The sequence below is a fragment of the Miscanthus floridulus genome, chromosome 12 (assembly GCF_019320115.1).
Source record: "Miscanthus floridulus cultivar M001 chromosome 12, ASM1932011v1, whole genome shotgun sequence".
Taxonomy (NCBI): Eukaryota; Viridiplantae; Streptophyta; class Magnoliopsida; order Poales; family Poaceae; genus Miscanthus; species Miscanthus floridulus.
The window spans coordinates 6,006,687-6,021,871 of NC_089591.1; the positions used below are offsets into that span (position 1 = coordinate 6,006,687).

A 15,185-nucleotide genomic window follows, 5' to 3' on the forward strand; every position below is an offset into this window, starting at 1 on the left:
TGTGTCCTAAATATTTAATGTGATAGAGCGTAAACTTTTGACGAGAAATTAAACAAGGCCGCACCATTACGTTACATTACCCTACTGGCTGATTATTACTGGGTTAGGGAGGGACAGGCTTGCAGGGCCGTACTCTGTTTTTTAATTTCATTGTAAGGGTGCACGCGGTAGGATCAAACAATCTACAGTTACATTCAGAATGGGAAATGTATTTATGAGTTCTTTTTTATATCTAGTACTGTAAGTGGTTTCAACTGCTAGGTCATCATTCGGAATTAGCAAAATTATCAAAAATGCTGATTGCGCAACTTCAGATAGTTCATTATCAACAAGTTCGCCCCGTTCTAGACCGGCAGTTAATTTGTACCCATTTCTTTTGGTTTTCAAACCAAGATAGCATCGGGTTTAAGCTAGTGAAATAATTGTAAAGTTGCTGTAGTAATTGATGAGATTTCCCGGATTTGAAAGGAGGACCTGAGGCTTCTACTATTTTCCCTCCACGAGCATGCATATATATTGCAAAATTCATTACCCTCTCACATTTGGTGGGATTAGTCAACTACTTGTACTACCACTTTTGGTTTTGGCCCTCACACATCCACCACGTAGGGCCACGATGCTTGGCGAGCACACTTGTCGTGGTAGCATTGCGTTGCAATTTGCATGTACTCGTACTACAGAAATTACTCAGCACCAATCTAAACTAATCCCTCCCTCCCTCCCCTTAATTAATCTGTCAGTGCCCACACTAATTTCTTTCCCGCTCTCCGATGCGCGCGCACACTCTCTCACCGAGAGAAATGAGAAAGAACAAGTACTGCAGCGAGGGTTTCGAGGAGCCCAATGCTGCGTTGATGCAAGCACCCATTCATCGTCCACCTCCTCCTGCTGCACATGCCTGCAAGCAAGGAGCAGGACACAAGCAAACACCTTTGAGGGTTTTGAGGAAGAGAGAGAGAGAGAGAGAGAGACTGTGACAGTGTGCGAGCTGAGCCTCCTCGTCTCCGCTCCGATCCCCCCGCACTCGCTCTGCATTGAATCCATTCTCTTCTCCGTCTCCATTGAGATCATCGCCCAGCCGGCACTCCCAGGGCAGCAAGCAAGCAAGCAGCCTTGCTTGGTGCTTGGTGCCATTGTGCGCCGCCCGAACCGAGCCCCCAAACACCGCGCACTTTTTCATGCGGCTGCCCTTGCCCTTGCCATCGCCAAGCCCCATGCGCCGCCGCCACCTCCCCCTTCCTCTTCTCTTACTCCACCTCCTCTTCGCCGCGTCGTCCTCTGCAGCAGGTTCGCCTTCGTCAGAGGTCGCCTTCCTGACGGCCTGGCTCAACACCACGGCCGCGCGGCCGCCGGACTGGTCGCCTGCCGCGTCGTCCCCGTGCAACTGGTCGCACGTCTCCTGCGCCGGCGGTTCCGGGACCGTCACGTCCGTGTCGTTCCAGTCCGTGCACCTCGCGGGCGCCACGCTCCCGGCGGCGGGGCTCTGCGCCGCGCTGCCGGGCCTCGTGTCCTTCGTCGTCTCCGATGCCAACCTCACCGGCGGTGTCCCCGACGACATGTGGCGGTGCCGCCGCCTCTCCGTGCTCGATCTCAGCGGCAACGCGCTCACGGGCCCCATCCCGCCGTCGCTCGGGAACGCCACGGCGCTCGAGACCCTCGCGCTCAACTCCAACCAGCTCTCCGGGCCTATCCCGCTGGAGCTGGCCGCCCTCGCGCCGACGCTTCGGAACCTGCTTCTCTTCGATAACCGCCTCTCCGGGGAGCTCCCGCCGTCTCTCGGTGACCTGCGCCTGCTAGAGTCGCTGCGCGCGGGGGGGAACCACGACCTGGCGGGGTTGATACCGGACTCCTTCTCCAGGCTGTCCAGCCTCGTCGTGCTGGGACTCGCCGACACCAAGATCTCCGGCCCGCTCCCGGCGTCGCTGGGCCAGCTCCAGAGCCTCCAGACGCTGTCCATCTACACCACGGCGCTCTCCGGCGCCATCCCGCCGGACCTGGGAAACTGCTCCAACCTCACCAACATCTACCTCTACGAGAACTCGCTGTCCGGCCCGCTGCCGCCGTCGCTCGGCGCGCTGCCGCAGCTGCAGAAGCTGCTGCTGTGGCAGAACGCGCTCACAGGCCCCATCCCGGACTCCTTCGGCAACCTCACCTCGCTTGTCTCGCTCGACCTCTCCATCAACTCCATCTCCGGCACCATCCCGCCGTCGCTGGGGCGGCTCACGGCGCTGCAGGACCTCATGCTCAGCGACAACAACATCACCGGCACCATCCCACCGGAGCTCGCCAACGCCACGTCGCTGGTGCAGCTGCAGGTCGACACCAACGAGATCTCCGGCCTCATCCCGCCCGAGCTCGGCCGCCTGACGGCGCTGCAGGTGCTCTTCGCGTGGCAGAACCAGCTGGAGGGCGCCATCCCGCCCACGCTCGCGTCACTGTCCAACCTCCAGGCGCTCGACCTCTCGCACAACCACCTCACCGGCATCATACCGCCGGGCCTCTTCCTGCTCCGTAACCTCACCAAGCTGCTGCTCCTGTCCAACGATCCTCTCAGGCCCGCTGCCGCCGGAGATCGGCAAGGCCGCCAGCCTCGTGCGCCTGCGCCTCGGCGGCAACCGCATTGCCGGGTCCATCCCGGCGTCCGTGGCCGGCATGAAGAGCATCAACTTCCTCGACCTCGGGAGCAACCGGCTAGCCGGGCCGGTGCCGGCCGAGCTGGGCAACTGCTCGCAGCTCCAGATGCTTGATCTGAGCAACAACTCGCTCACCGGGCCACTGCCGGAGTCGCTCGCCGCGGTGCACGGCCTGCAGGAGCTCGACGTCTCGCACAACAGGCTCAACGGCGCCGTTTCCGACGCGCTCGGCAGGCTGGAGACGCTGAGCAGGCTCGTGCTCAGCGGCAACTCGCTGTCGGGGCCGATACCGCCGGCGCTCGGGCAGTGCCGTAACCTCGAGCTCCTGGACCTGAGTGACAACGAGCTCACCGGAAACATCCCCGACGAGCTCTGCGGCATCGACGGGCTAGACATCGCGCTGAACTTGAGCCGGAACGGCCTCACCGGGCCGATCCCAGCGAAGATCTCGGCGCTGAGCAAGCTCTCGGTGCTCGACCTCTCGTACAACACGCTCGACGGCAGCCTCGCGCCGCTCGCCGGGCTCGACAACCTTGTCACGCTCAACGTGTCGAACAACAACTTCTCCGGGTACCTCCCGGACACGAAGCTCTTCCGGCAGCTCTCGACGTCCTGCCTCGCCGGCAACGCCGGGCTCTGCACCAAAGGCGGGGACGTATGCTTCGTGAGCATCGACGCCAACGGTCACCCAGTGACGAACACGGCCGAAGACGCCCAGCGCGTGCACCGCCTCAAGCTGGCCATCGTGCTTCTGGTGACTGCGACGGTGGCGATGGTGCTCGGCACGATCGGCATACTGCGAGCGCGGCGGATGGGGTTTGGAGGGAAGAGTGGCGCCGGTGGTGGCGGCAGCGACTCGGAGAGCGGCGGTGAGCTGTCGTGGCCGTGGCAGTTTACGCCGTTCCAGAAGCTGAGCTTCTCCGTGGACCAGGTGGTGAGGAGCCTGGTGGACGCCAACATCATCGGCAAGGGCTGCTCCGGCGTGGTGTACCGCGTGAGCATCGACACCGGCGAGGTGATCGCCGTGAAGAAGCTGTGGCCCAGCACCCACGCTGCGGCGACCGCGACCGCGACGTGCAAGGCGGACGACGGCACGAGCGGCCGCGTCCGGGACTCGTTCTCGGCGGAGGTGCGCACGCTGGGCTCCATCCGGCACAAGAACATCGTGAGGTTCCTGGGGTGCTGCTGGAACAAGAGCACCCGGCTGCTCATGTACGACTACATGGCCAACGGCAGCCTCGGCGCGGTGCTCCACGAGCGGCGCGGCGCCGGCGCGCAGCTGGAGTGGGGACGTGCGCTACCGCATCGTGCTCGGCGCCGCTCAGGGGATCGCGTACCTGCACCACGACTGCGTGCCACCGATCGTGCACCGCGACATCAAGGCCAACAACATCCTCATCGGCCTCGATTTCGAGGCCTACATCGCCGACTTCGGCCTTGCCAAGCTCGTCGAGGACGGCGACTTTGGCCGGTCGTCCAACACCGTCGCCGGCTCCTATGGCTACATTGCCCCTGGTACGTACATGAAAATTTCTTATGAAAATTGTTGATGTCTGAATGAATTTCAATCAGAAAATTGTTGATGAACAAACGAACAACGAACCTGCAGAGTATGGGTACATGATGAAGATCACGGAGAAGAGCGACGTGTACAGCTATGGTGTGGTGGTGCTGGAGGTGCTGACGGGGAAGCAGCCGATCGACCCGACGATCCCGGACGGGCTGCACGTGGTGGACTGGGTGCGGCGGTGCAGGGACCGCGCCGACGTGCTGGACCCGGCGCTCCGGGGCCGGTCGAGCTCGGAGGTGGAGGAGATGATGCAGGTGATGGGCGTGGCGCTGCTGTGCGTGAGCGCGGCGCCCGACGACCGGCCGACGATGAAGGACGTGGCGGCCATGCTCAAGGAGATCCAGCTCGAGCGCGAGGACGTGGCCAACGTGGACGTCCTCCTCAAGGGAGGCTCGTCGCCGCCTCCGCATCATGTTCATGCCAACGCGGCGGCGGCCATAGCTGCCAAGGCCACGTCGTCGACGTCCAGCACGCCACCGTGCCGGCAGGGCCCCAGCAACAGCCATAGCTACAGCAGTAGCAGCTTCTCTGCCATCTACTCCTCGTCCAACAAGGCCAAGTCGCCCTTTGGCTGATGTTGCTGAACTGAGCAAGCTTGTGACGTTGGCTTCTGTGATGCATGCGTTTTGGAGCAAGTTTGCGGTGAGCTGTGTAAATGAGAGGATAGTTTTTTCTTTTCTTTTTTTGGCATTTGTTCTTGTTTCCAGGACCTAGGACTAGAGTGGCTTGATGCCCTTTTGATGAGTGCTCAGTGTATGCTTGTTCGAATAAAGGTGAGAATATGGCTGCATTCCCAATTTCCCATACAGTTGTGCAAGATTTGCTGACGAGAGGCAGAGCCTGACTGTGCAGCGCAAGCATCAGAGGTTTGGATGTAATGGCTGAGTTCGTATTTCCTCCGGCCATAAAAAAGAATGTAATTCTATGTTTGAAACAGATCCAATTTTACTAAATTTAACTAAACTTATAAAAAACAGCATTGACATTTATGTTATAAAAATATTTTTCTCTACATATTGGAGAATTGTATATCATTATATTACACTCATAAGAAAGAAAAAGGCTAATAGTCCTTACACTACATCTTCCTATTAAAATATATTTCACACTCAGTATTATAGATGTTAAGGGTTAACTTCCGGACCGACGACCCGTCCGGACGCAGCTCCCGCGCGTTATCCCACGACCCGAGTCCGCATCCCATCCAGTGTTAGTGCCCCCACGTCCGCATGCCGCACCTGCGCCCATCGTGAGCTCTAGCAGCCATCCCACACCCCTGCGTCCATACCTAGGTCCCAGTCACCTGCCCTGCTTGCGGATGCATGCCACGAAGGCATCTGCCGGCCTCAGGTGCCCGCACGGTGACCCACGGCGGTGCCCCCAGCAGCAACAGGATTGTTACGGCAGATGAAACATGTGCTCTCCCAGATCTACTTTTGAAACATCCAGATGAAACACTTGCAACATACGTCTGAAACAGATGAAACACTTGAAACATACATTTCAAACATATGTGTATAGTCATAGCAACATATGCAACATCGAGATCTACTTTTACAACATCCAGATAAAACACTTACAACATGAGTGTGAAACATATGAAACACTTGAAACATACTCTTGAAACATGCGTATAGAGCTATAGTAACATATGCAACATCCAAATGAAAACACTTGAAACATACATCTGAAACACTTGAAACACTTAAAACATAGGCTTGCAACATATGCAACATCCAAGATCTATTTGCAACATTCAGATGAAACACTTGAAACATAAGTTTGAAACGCCTGAAACACTTAAAACACAGCGTCGCCAGTGGCCACAACCTACCTGGTGGGGAACTCCGGTAGCCAGCAAGCTCGGGTCTGGGGGACATCGAGAGCAACGGTCCAGCGTACACCCCAGGCGCAGCGTGAAGGCCCCCCCCTTCCTACCGACAGGGTGCGCTAGATGGGGGCGCAGGCACAGGCGCAGGCCTCCCCTGCCTCTCCTTTTGCGACGGGAGCAGCGTGGGATGGGCTCGGGCGTGGCGGAGTGCGGTCGTGGAGCAAGCACAGCGCTATGGGGATTTTTTAAAGAAATTGCGGTGCCCAAAGAGGAGTGGATATAGAAGTGGATAAGAGAGCTTCATGGGCATCGCGGCCCACTAACGGGGCCGTCCGGATGGACGAACGTCTTGGACATAGCATTACCACTTGCTAGCGCTCGGACGTCCAGACGGATAGGGCGCCCATACATCTAAACAGATAGGGCACCCGGACGCTCGCTGTCGGGTATCAGTATTAGGGATACCCGGAAGAAGGAAGCTAATGTCCGCAAACGCTAACTCCCTCGGATGGTCAAGAGCGTATCTTGGTCTCGCCCAGCCCCAAGGGCACGGGATCCGTCTCGCCTGGCCCCGAGGGCACGGGCTCCGTCTCGCTCGACCTCAGGTATACGGGATTCGGGTCACCCGACCCCAAGGGCATAGGCTCCGTCACGCCCGACCCCTCGAGAGAGAGCCCCATCACGTTCGACCCCGAGGGCGCGGACTCCGTCTCGCCCGACCCAAGGGTGCAGGCTCCGTCTTGCCCAACCCTGAGGGCATGGGCTTCGCCTTGCTCGACCCCTGAGGGCATGGGCTCCCCTCGCCCAATGGAGGTTCATACCACCCCTAACCACTACGGGTCTAAAAGTATGAGTTCAGGGTTAAACTTCTGATGCCAGAAGGGGAGCAGACGCGTCTTCACATGACCTGTGGCCACGATGGGCCACGTCTAAGGACACACGTCGCCAATAGCATCGGGCATGCCGACGCTGTACTACCTACTCCCCGTGCGGCCTCAGGCAGAGACGTCAATGAGCCATACCATCTACTGGGACGGAATAGAGTGCCACGACCGGTTGACAATGCCTGTGTACGGAGTAAGTGACGAATAGGGCCGCGATGTGGAGCCATCCCTATCATCATCTATAGGGCCGGTGGGACCCGCGTAAAGGAGATGGAAGACGTTGCAATCCCGGAAGCCTTCCTCTCCTCGTCTCTTTCTCTCTCTCTCCCCCTCTCTCTAATGTAACCTACATCTTCCCCTTCATCTATAAAAGAGGAAGCAGGGCACCCCACGGAGGGGGCATTTTATTCCAAGACACATCTAACACATCTAAGCGGCTAAGGGCTTAGGCACTCAACAGTAGATAAAGAGCTCAACCAGACTCACTCTTTTCACCAGAGACTTGGGACCTTCTCCCTCTCTCGCCTGTTTGTAACCCTACTAAAAACCAAGTGCCGGTAACACGGGCAGTAGTAGACTGGACATAGGGACGTTCCACCCGAACTAGTATAAATCCTTGTATCCTCCGAGCATAGCCATCTAGGTCAGACGTGCAAACTAGAAATTTACTAGCCAGTGATTCGAAACATCGACAGTTGGCACGCGAAGTTAGGGCCTTTTGTGCGTCTCATCATCCACAACAGGCCACGGATGGCTAGCCACGACGTTAGTTGGGTCCTAGACGCGCACGTGCGCTTTAGGAGCCTAGACTTCATCGTCGCCATGGAGGGAGAGCTGCCGTGGGCTCCTAACCCCATCCAACTTCTTCGCTCCACCAGTCTCGACGCAACCATCGAGGCCCCTGAGGAGCTGTAGCTGCGCACACCGGAGGCCTATGTCCCTAGAAGCGACCAGCTCCTCGGCTTCGATTATGGGAGGCTGGAGCATTAGCTTGATGCCTTCTTGGGACCCCAACCATGCTGGGAGGATGTGCGTTGCCTCATCTTCTCCTTCGCTAACATTATGACGCAGCTTGTCGAAGGAAAGCCGCTCTCCCTAGAATATCTCACCTAGGACGCCCAATAGCATTCCCATTCGGTCTACGCAATGTCACGAGGACCGTTGGGCACCTCACGGTACAGTGCATGTGCCCACCTCCCATGGATGACGAATTCATGGGAATGACTAATTACGTCATGGAGTCTTTCCACAACCTTCTTGCGGGAGATTCAGAGTCGATCTCCAACTCTAACTCTAGTAGGGGGAGCCATCACCCCTCGCGAGAATGTTTTATGGCAGGTATTGTAACGTCCCACCTCTACAAGGCCAGACTCGCTTATATCTGGCAGCTTCTCTAGAATATAGACTGCCCTCACAGACCAACACAGATCTTTTCTGCGCACTTTGTCCTCACTCGTGCGCACCCAAGAAGAACTTCCCAGTCGGTCACCCATCGCTCCAGGCCAAGCACGCTTAACCCTGGAGTTATTTGCAGATGGGCTTCCGGAAAAGAAGTTGCAACTTATTGGTATGAGTATCCTATTACTCCTGTTAAGCCCTGGGCTGGGATGTTACATCCTCACCCCCTTAAGAGATCGACATCCTCGTCGATCAATCCCAAGCCAGGAGCGTCCTCTCTTGGCCACATCCATGTGTCCAGAGCCAGCGCATGTGCCATGCTGTGTGACCACGCTGGATCCACACCAGCCATGCGCACCATGCCTACGCAACTGCGACACACGCGTCCGTGAAACCACGAGAGTCGGCTCTAATACCATTCTGTAACGTCCCACCTCTACAAGGCCAGACCCGCTTACATCTGGCAGCTTCTCTAGGATATAGACTGCCCTCACAGACCAACACAGGTCTTTTCTGCGCACTTTGTCCTCACTCGTGCGCACCCGGAAAGAACTTCCCGGTCGGTCACCCATCGCTCCAGGCCAAGCACACTTAACCTCGGAGTTATTTGCAGATGAGCTTCCAGAAAAGAAGTTGCAACTTATTGGTATGAGTATCCTATTACTCCTGTTAAGCCCCGGGCTGGGATGTTATAGGTATCCCCAAAGGACGTGTTGAAAGCATCCATTAGGGAGGGGCTACCTGTGGCAAAACCGTCCGAAATAGCATGCTTCCAGAGGCGCTCGTCTTCCACTAGACACTAAGCACCCCGAAAGCAAGCTATATCGTGCGGATTCCGTCGAGCACACCCCAAGGGAGAACTCGAATAATCCACGTTTTTCCTCTAGGATCCAATAATGAGAATGAATTTATAATACTTAGTCTATTTTATACAACCAGAGTTCTTAGAAATACCTTGTTACAGTACCAAGTTCAGAGTGCGGAATTTAAACTGTAGAATTACAATAAACATCTAATAGTAGAATACAATGATTCGTCTGTGCCCACTAGAAGAATCCTCCACAGAACAGCTACTCTTCAAACTGCACCTGCAACATGGGTAAATACACCCTGAGTACACGATGTACTCGCAAGACTTACCTGACTAGTGGGAATAATTTTCCGACTCTAATAGATATGATAAGCTTTATGGGTTGCTGGGTTTATTTTTCACAAAAAGCATTACTAGTAGTGGATCCTTATGTATGTTTCTTATTAGCAGTCATGATTAGTTCATTATCTAGCCATTCTATGTAAGCACTTGTTCTACTTTCAAGTAAGAGTTGAGCAAACAGATCCATTTCACCATTTTCATCTTCTAGTTCTTATTACAGTGCTAGACTGTAGACAAGCCACACCGGATTACCTGGTGATTCGCAAATCGATGTGCCTAGCTGGATACCCCAAAACACACGCCCTACTTGTACCCCAGGCATAAGCGGGACCAACCCACCACTCTCCTGTCAAGGGGTCTAGGTCCCTATCCAAACTTAGACTCCAAACCCCTACACATGAGTCCTAGACTCAATGCGGTGCTTAGACCTTCACCATTCCCGCCTCTAATCAGTCGGTCCGAAAATAGCCGAAACCCATGACAAGAGAGCAACGATCCTTCCCTACTCCCATAAACAAGTATGTGCTCAGAATAATAAGTCTGTGACTTGCCTAGAACCCAATACAATGGCCGGTCCTTAACTGACACGGACAGAGAAAATAGTGTAACCAAGCTATACCCCGTTGGCTACAAGACACAACCTCTTACACCCACCAATACCTGTACAATATCCTTGCCCAGTCTCTATTTTTCCTTTCGCCATTTTATCATGAGAGTGATAATAATAATCACCTATTGTGAGTAACGGCAGGTTACTCACACTACCGAAAAACCTAAGCATAGCAGCTACTCGACCTAAGCTAGTAGAACTCAAAGGTAGATATATCTATGCATGTAGTTTCAATATAACTCCTATAACATAAATGCATATCATATATATATTTCCAGTGATTATTCAAAATAAGGGTTATGCACCGGGGCTTGCCTTGGGCAGACGTAGTGTTAGCTCAGTCAGTCAGTGGCAGCTCTGGGACCTCCTCCTACACGAGGATCTCCTCCTCATACTCTTCAATCACCTCCTCATACTCCTGCTCGCCCGTGGTCACGAACTCCACCAACTCGTTCTCTATATGCATGCAATGATGATGCAACAGTCAATATTAAGGCAACAACAATTCTTAAAGTAAGAATACATCTACTAAGCCACTAAGCTAGTTCAAATGACTAAGATACCGAGCTAATCATCATTCCCATCAAACCAGCAATGTTTCGCCTACAAGTGCTACTTAGCAACTAAAATATATTCTTACTCTTATTCAATGTTTTCCTTAAACAGTAAACGGTCTTTACACGGTCGTCTTCGTTTAGCGTTTAGTCTGTTTATACAGTGTTTAAACAAAGTTAAACTGTCTAAACGGTTTTGTACTTTAAAAAATACATATAATTATATATGTGCATGTTAAAAAAAGTATTCTAGCATTTATACATATTTATCCGAGTAAAAATCTATTATTTTGGTATATATATATATTCATACATGTGAAAAGAACCAAATATAGATATTTATGCATGTAACATATCAAGTGTACACATTTATAAATATAATAAACTTAAGCATATAAATTTATCCATACAAAACTAAACTAGATTTACCTTGTGTTCGCCTAAACGGCCATTTAAACAGCTGTTTAGCCCGTTTAATGTTGTTTATCTCCGTTCCGTTTAGGCTGTTTAGGCCGTTTTCCCATTTTTTTGACCGTTTAAGCGGTCAACCATTTAATTTCTGTTTACCCCCTAAATAAAATAGTTTACCACCATTTACCGTTTACTGGCCGTTTAATCCGTTTAGGCGAACACTGCTCTTATTAATGATTTCCTATATACTACAACAAGGAGTACTTAGCTACCCTATTTCTCAATATATTCTAAGGCTACAAAAATTATAGTGAGTTCATAATAATACAATGAACCTACTGTAAAAATTTCATGGTCAAAGCTATTATCAATTTGCAACAAAAATTCCTACAAATATTAATCTAAATAATACTAAGCTTTCCTAAATGAATTAATGAACCTAACATTCTCTCAGATAAATGTAAACTAACTACACCAACAGATAGATCACATTTTTATAAACCTAACAAATTTTGTTTCACTATTTTTGGACACCTACAGAATTTACTATATTTTTTCAAAGATCAGCTCAAAACTAAATTAGAAAAACATTTGCTAATTTGCTGGAAAAAGGAAAACCAATTCTCGCGCGGCCCATCCGCGCGGCCCACAGGCGCGGCCCACGCACGCAAATGGCCCGCGATGGGGGAGCGTGCGCACACCGACCAACTTACAAAAACGTCCTCGCATTCTCTGATAATACTACTAACACTATGTGCGCTATTTCAACAGACTACGACTTTGTAATAAAACCCTTGCAAACTCCCTCCTTTACAATAGCATGGTCCTCGGCCAGCCGCGCGCGCACCGGCACGACAGCGATGTCATTGGATGGCCACGTCAGCCAGCCAGGACCCGCACTGCTCCACTAACGAGCCGACCCTCGTCTACAACCCTATCGCCTATACTAGCCTTGGTTACAGGAGCGGCGGAGCTCACGGGAGTGGTGACCACGGCACACGGCCATGCGCGACTAGTGGCGCGACCATGCCAACCACCCTAAGCCACCGCGGGGTGAACTAGCTAGCGCTATAGCATAACTATCTTACTCTGGTTGCGGCTACGATGATGGTTAGGTCAGAGGTGGCCTGAGCGATGCGGCGACGCCCCGAGAGTGGCACCTCTATGTGAGCACATCACCGATAGTGCCTCTAGTGTACCTAGCATGAGCATGGAAATGAGGGGGTCAAGGAAGGCTTGAAGGAGCAACTAATTGAATCTCTACCAAAGGATACCAGCTTACAGCCAGCGAAGTCAGGCACGGCGGTGGATACGACCGGCGGTGAGTAAAACTCCAACTTGGCGATCGACAGTGCTCGACTAAGGCTCGGTAAGGGTGGCACAACTAGATAGCTTTATGGAGTCGCTATAGGTGCTATGAATCGGACCCTAGTGAACCGAGGCATGTGAATTGCGAAGCCATGCGCTGTGAGGGTATGTCGGCCCGCCATCCCTAACGGTAGTAATGGTGCACGAGGGAGGGTGGGAGGAAGGATGGCTCGTTGCATCACGTAGCCATTCAATAGAGAGAGACAGGGCGAGATGGTGGATGGCTACACATGCGGGCAGAGCAAGGCAACAGTGGCAGCGACACGGTGCAAAGAGGTGTTGTGCCGCCTCGCTGGGTCATGCGCACGGGGCGCAGTGTGGTGCGCCGAGCGCGTCGGCGCAGGTGGCGGTTGGCTCTACTGTCGTTATCGTGGCTCCTCACTGTGCTCTTGTGTGGGCGCGAGGGTCCCCGTACGAGGGTCCGGAGGGGTGTGAGTCTACAAGGATTCCGCTATCACCGGCGACTGTCTTAGAGCGTCCGCCATAGCACACTCCCAGGACGAACAGTGGCTAGGTGCAATGTTGTTGATGCTAGAGCCATCACTCTCGACATCATCATCCATGAGGTTGAGGAAATAGGTGGGAGCATAGCTTGCCATCCGCACAAATTTGGACGTGAGAGGGGGCTGTGCCAGCTTCCTTTGGAGCCCCTAAGCGTACACATCCATGGGGGACACGAGGCCATAGGGGAACCGGTCGCATGGCGGTCACAGCAGGGACAATAGGGTCCCTTCGCATATTCGACAGAAGATAGTAAATAGCGAGTAAATAACAGTATGTACATTACTCACAGCGGGGTTTGAGCAGAGCATTTTCTCAGAATGAAGCGCAGGCGCCTCGTCATTGAAGTCGTTGGGTGCCCTGAAGCCTGACGGAGGGTGCCCCTCCGATGGGCTCCAGGATGGTTGCCTCCTCATGGAGGTGTAGTACATCGAGCCGGTCAGCGACAAAGTCTAGGCTTCCGAAGAGGAAGGCCTGGGATGGCTTGAAGACGGATGGAATCCGCATCCCAATGGGTGGGAGTGCGGGAAACTCCAGTGAGCCAAAGCGAGTCATATCGCTTGAGCCCGCCATGGCGAAGGTGGCAGAAAAGTGGGCCATCCGATGACCATAAAATGTTGAACGTACAACGTCTTCCCCACGGACGGCGCCAACTATCGGTGCAGAAAGTGACAAATACATAAATATTTGTAGTTTTGCCGTACGTTGTGATTGGATGTGGCCTAGCACTCAATGACATAGAGTTTATACTGGTTCAGGCAATGTGCCCTACATCAAGTTTCAGTCGGTTGGTGACTTTATTCCTGAGCCTAGGTGCTCAAAGTTTGTAGTGGGGTTACAAACAAGAAGGAGAAAGATGGGGGGGGTACAAGATTGTTCGGTCGGACTCTAGTCTGAAGGGCCAAGAGTGATGGGAACTCTACTATGTGCTGAGTGTTCGAACGTGTGCTCGAGATCCAAAGCTAGGTGGTTCCGTTGCTGTGTGTTGAATTGATCTAAGTGAACTGATCTATCCCCCTGTTTGGGAGAGAGCACATCCCCTTTTATAGATTAAGGGGATGACTTTACAAGTGAGAGGGAGAGAGGGTATGTATGCTAAGTCTTGTTGCCTATGCTATCGGGTATATGATGATTGTAGGCACCCATAACATTATTTAATATTAGATGCATGTGGGAGGTTGCGTCGTCTTCTTCAGGTATGGCAGACGTCAGTGCCAGCCACACTATTGATACCTAGAGGCATGCAAGGGGTTTCACCATGTTCGCTTGGTATAGTAAATGCCGGCGCCCACAACACTATTGATGCCTCAGAGGCACGTGGGGGGAGCCTTACCGTGTTTGTCTGGTATGAGAGTTGATGACGCCCACAACATTGTAGGGGAAATGTCAGCGCCTACAATACTGCTTGGGTTCTATCATGCCAGGAAGGTCGCAGGGTACTGTTTGGCAGGTGTACAGGGTACGGTCCTTGGTATTGCGGTTAACTTGAGTACCCTGCCTTACTTTCTCTATCCATATCCTAGTCCTTACCAAACGGGCATCCCCGGTCGGTTGGTCCCAGTTAGCTCTGATTGTGCTAGTAAGCAGTGGTTTGGCATGTTCCCGGTTGGAGAAGCGGGTCAGAGTCAGAAGTAGTGTTTGGCTAGGCCTTTCGGTCGGAGAGGCCATCTAGAGGTGGGTCAGATTCAGAGGCGAGGCCTTCCAATCAGAGAGGTGGGCCAGAGTCGGAAGCGGGCGCCGTTCCTTCTTGGCCAGGCCTTCTAGTCGAAGACTGGATCGCCCTTCTGTGTTGTTTTAGGTATTTGGGCTGGCCCATGAGTTGCACGTCGTTTGCAACGTTGTCTACTGGGTTGAGCCTTTGTTGGGAAGCTAGTCTATGAGGGACCCCTAGGTTTATGAACCCAACACTATGATAGCGGCGAAGACCAGAACCTGAGCCCCGACCTGCCGGGGCCCTAGGCTTTCGATCGGCACATCCTCAACGTGGCTTTCCGATCGCGGTATTGACCGACCGACCAACGTCCCAAAGTACTTCAGAGAGACAAACCTTGGCTTGTGGCTCGAGGACTACCTGCCTCTCTTGTCAAGCCGGTGACACAGAGAGTCATTACTTCATTATCTACAACCTCCCCTTGTTCATGGCCGATTTGGCACGAACATGACTAGAGCACCTTCCGCCCAACCGGATTCAAAGTTGGGCAGACTTAAAGGAGATCTTTATGGGAAACTTCTAGGGCACCTACACATGCCCTAGGAACCCCTAGGATCTGAA

General features: G+C 53.1%; 1 pseudogene; it reads left to right on the plus strand.

Annotated features, from left to right (window-relative positions):
- The first annotated feature begins 849 nt into the window (after positions 1-849).
- On the plus strand, positions 850-4,998 carry LOC136497703 (LRR receptor-like serine/threonine-protein kinase RGI1; annotated as a pseudogene).
- Positions 4,999-15,185: the final 10,187 nt, after the last annotated feature.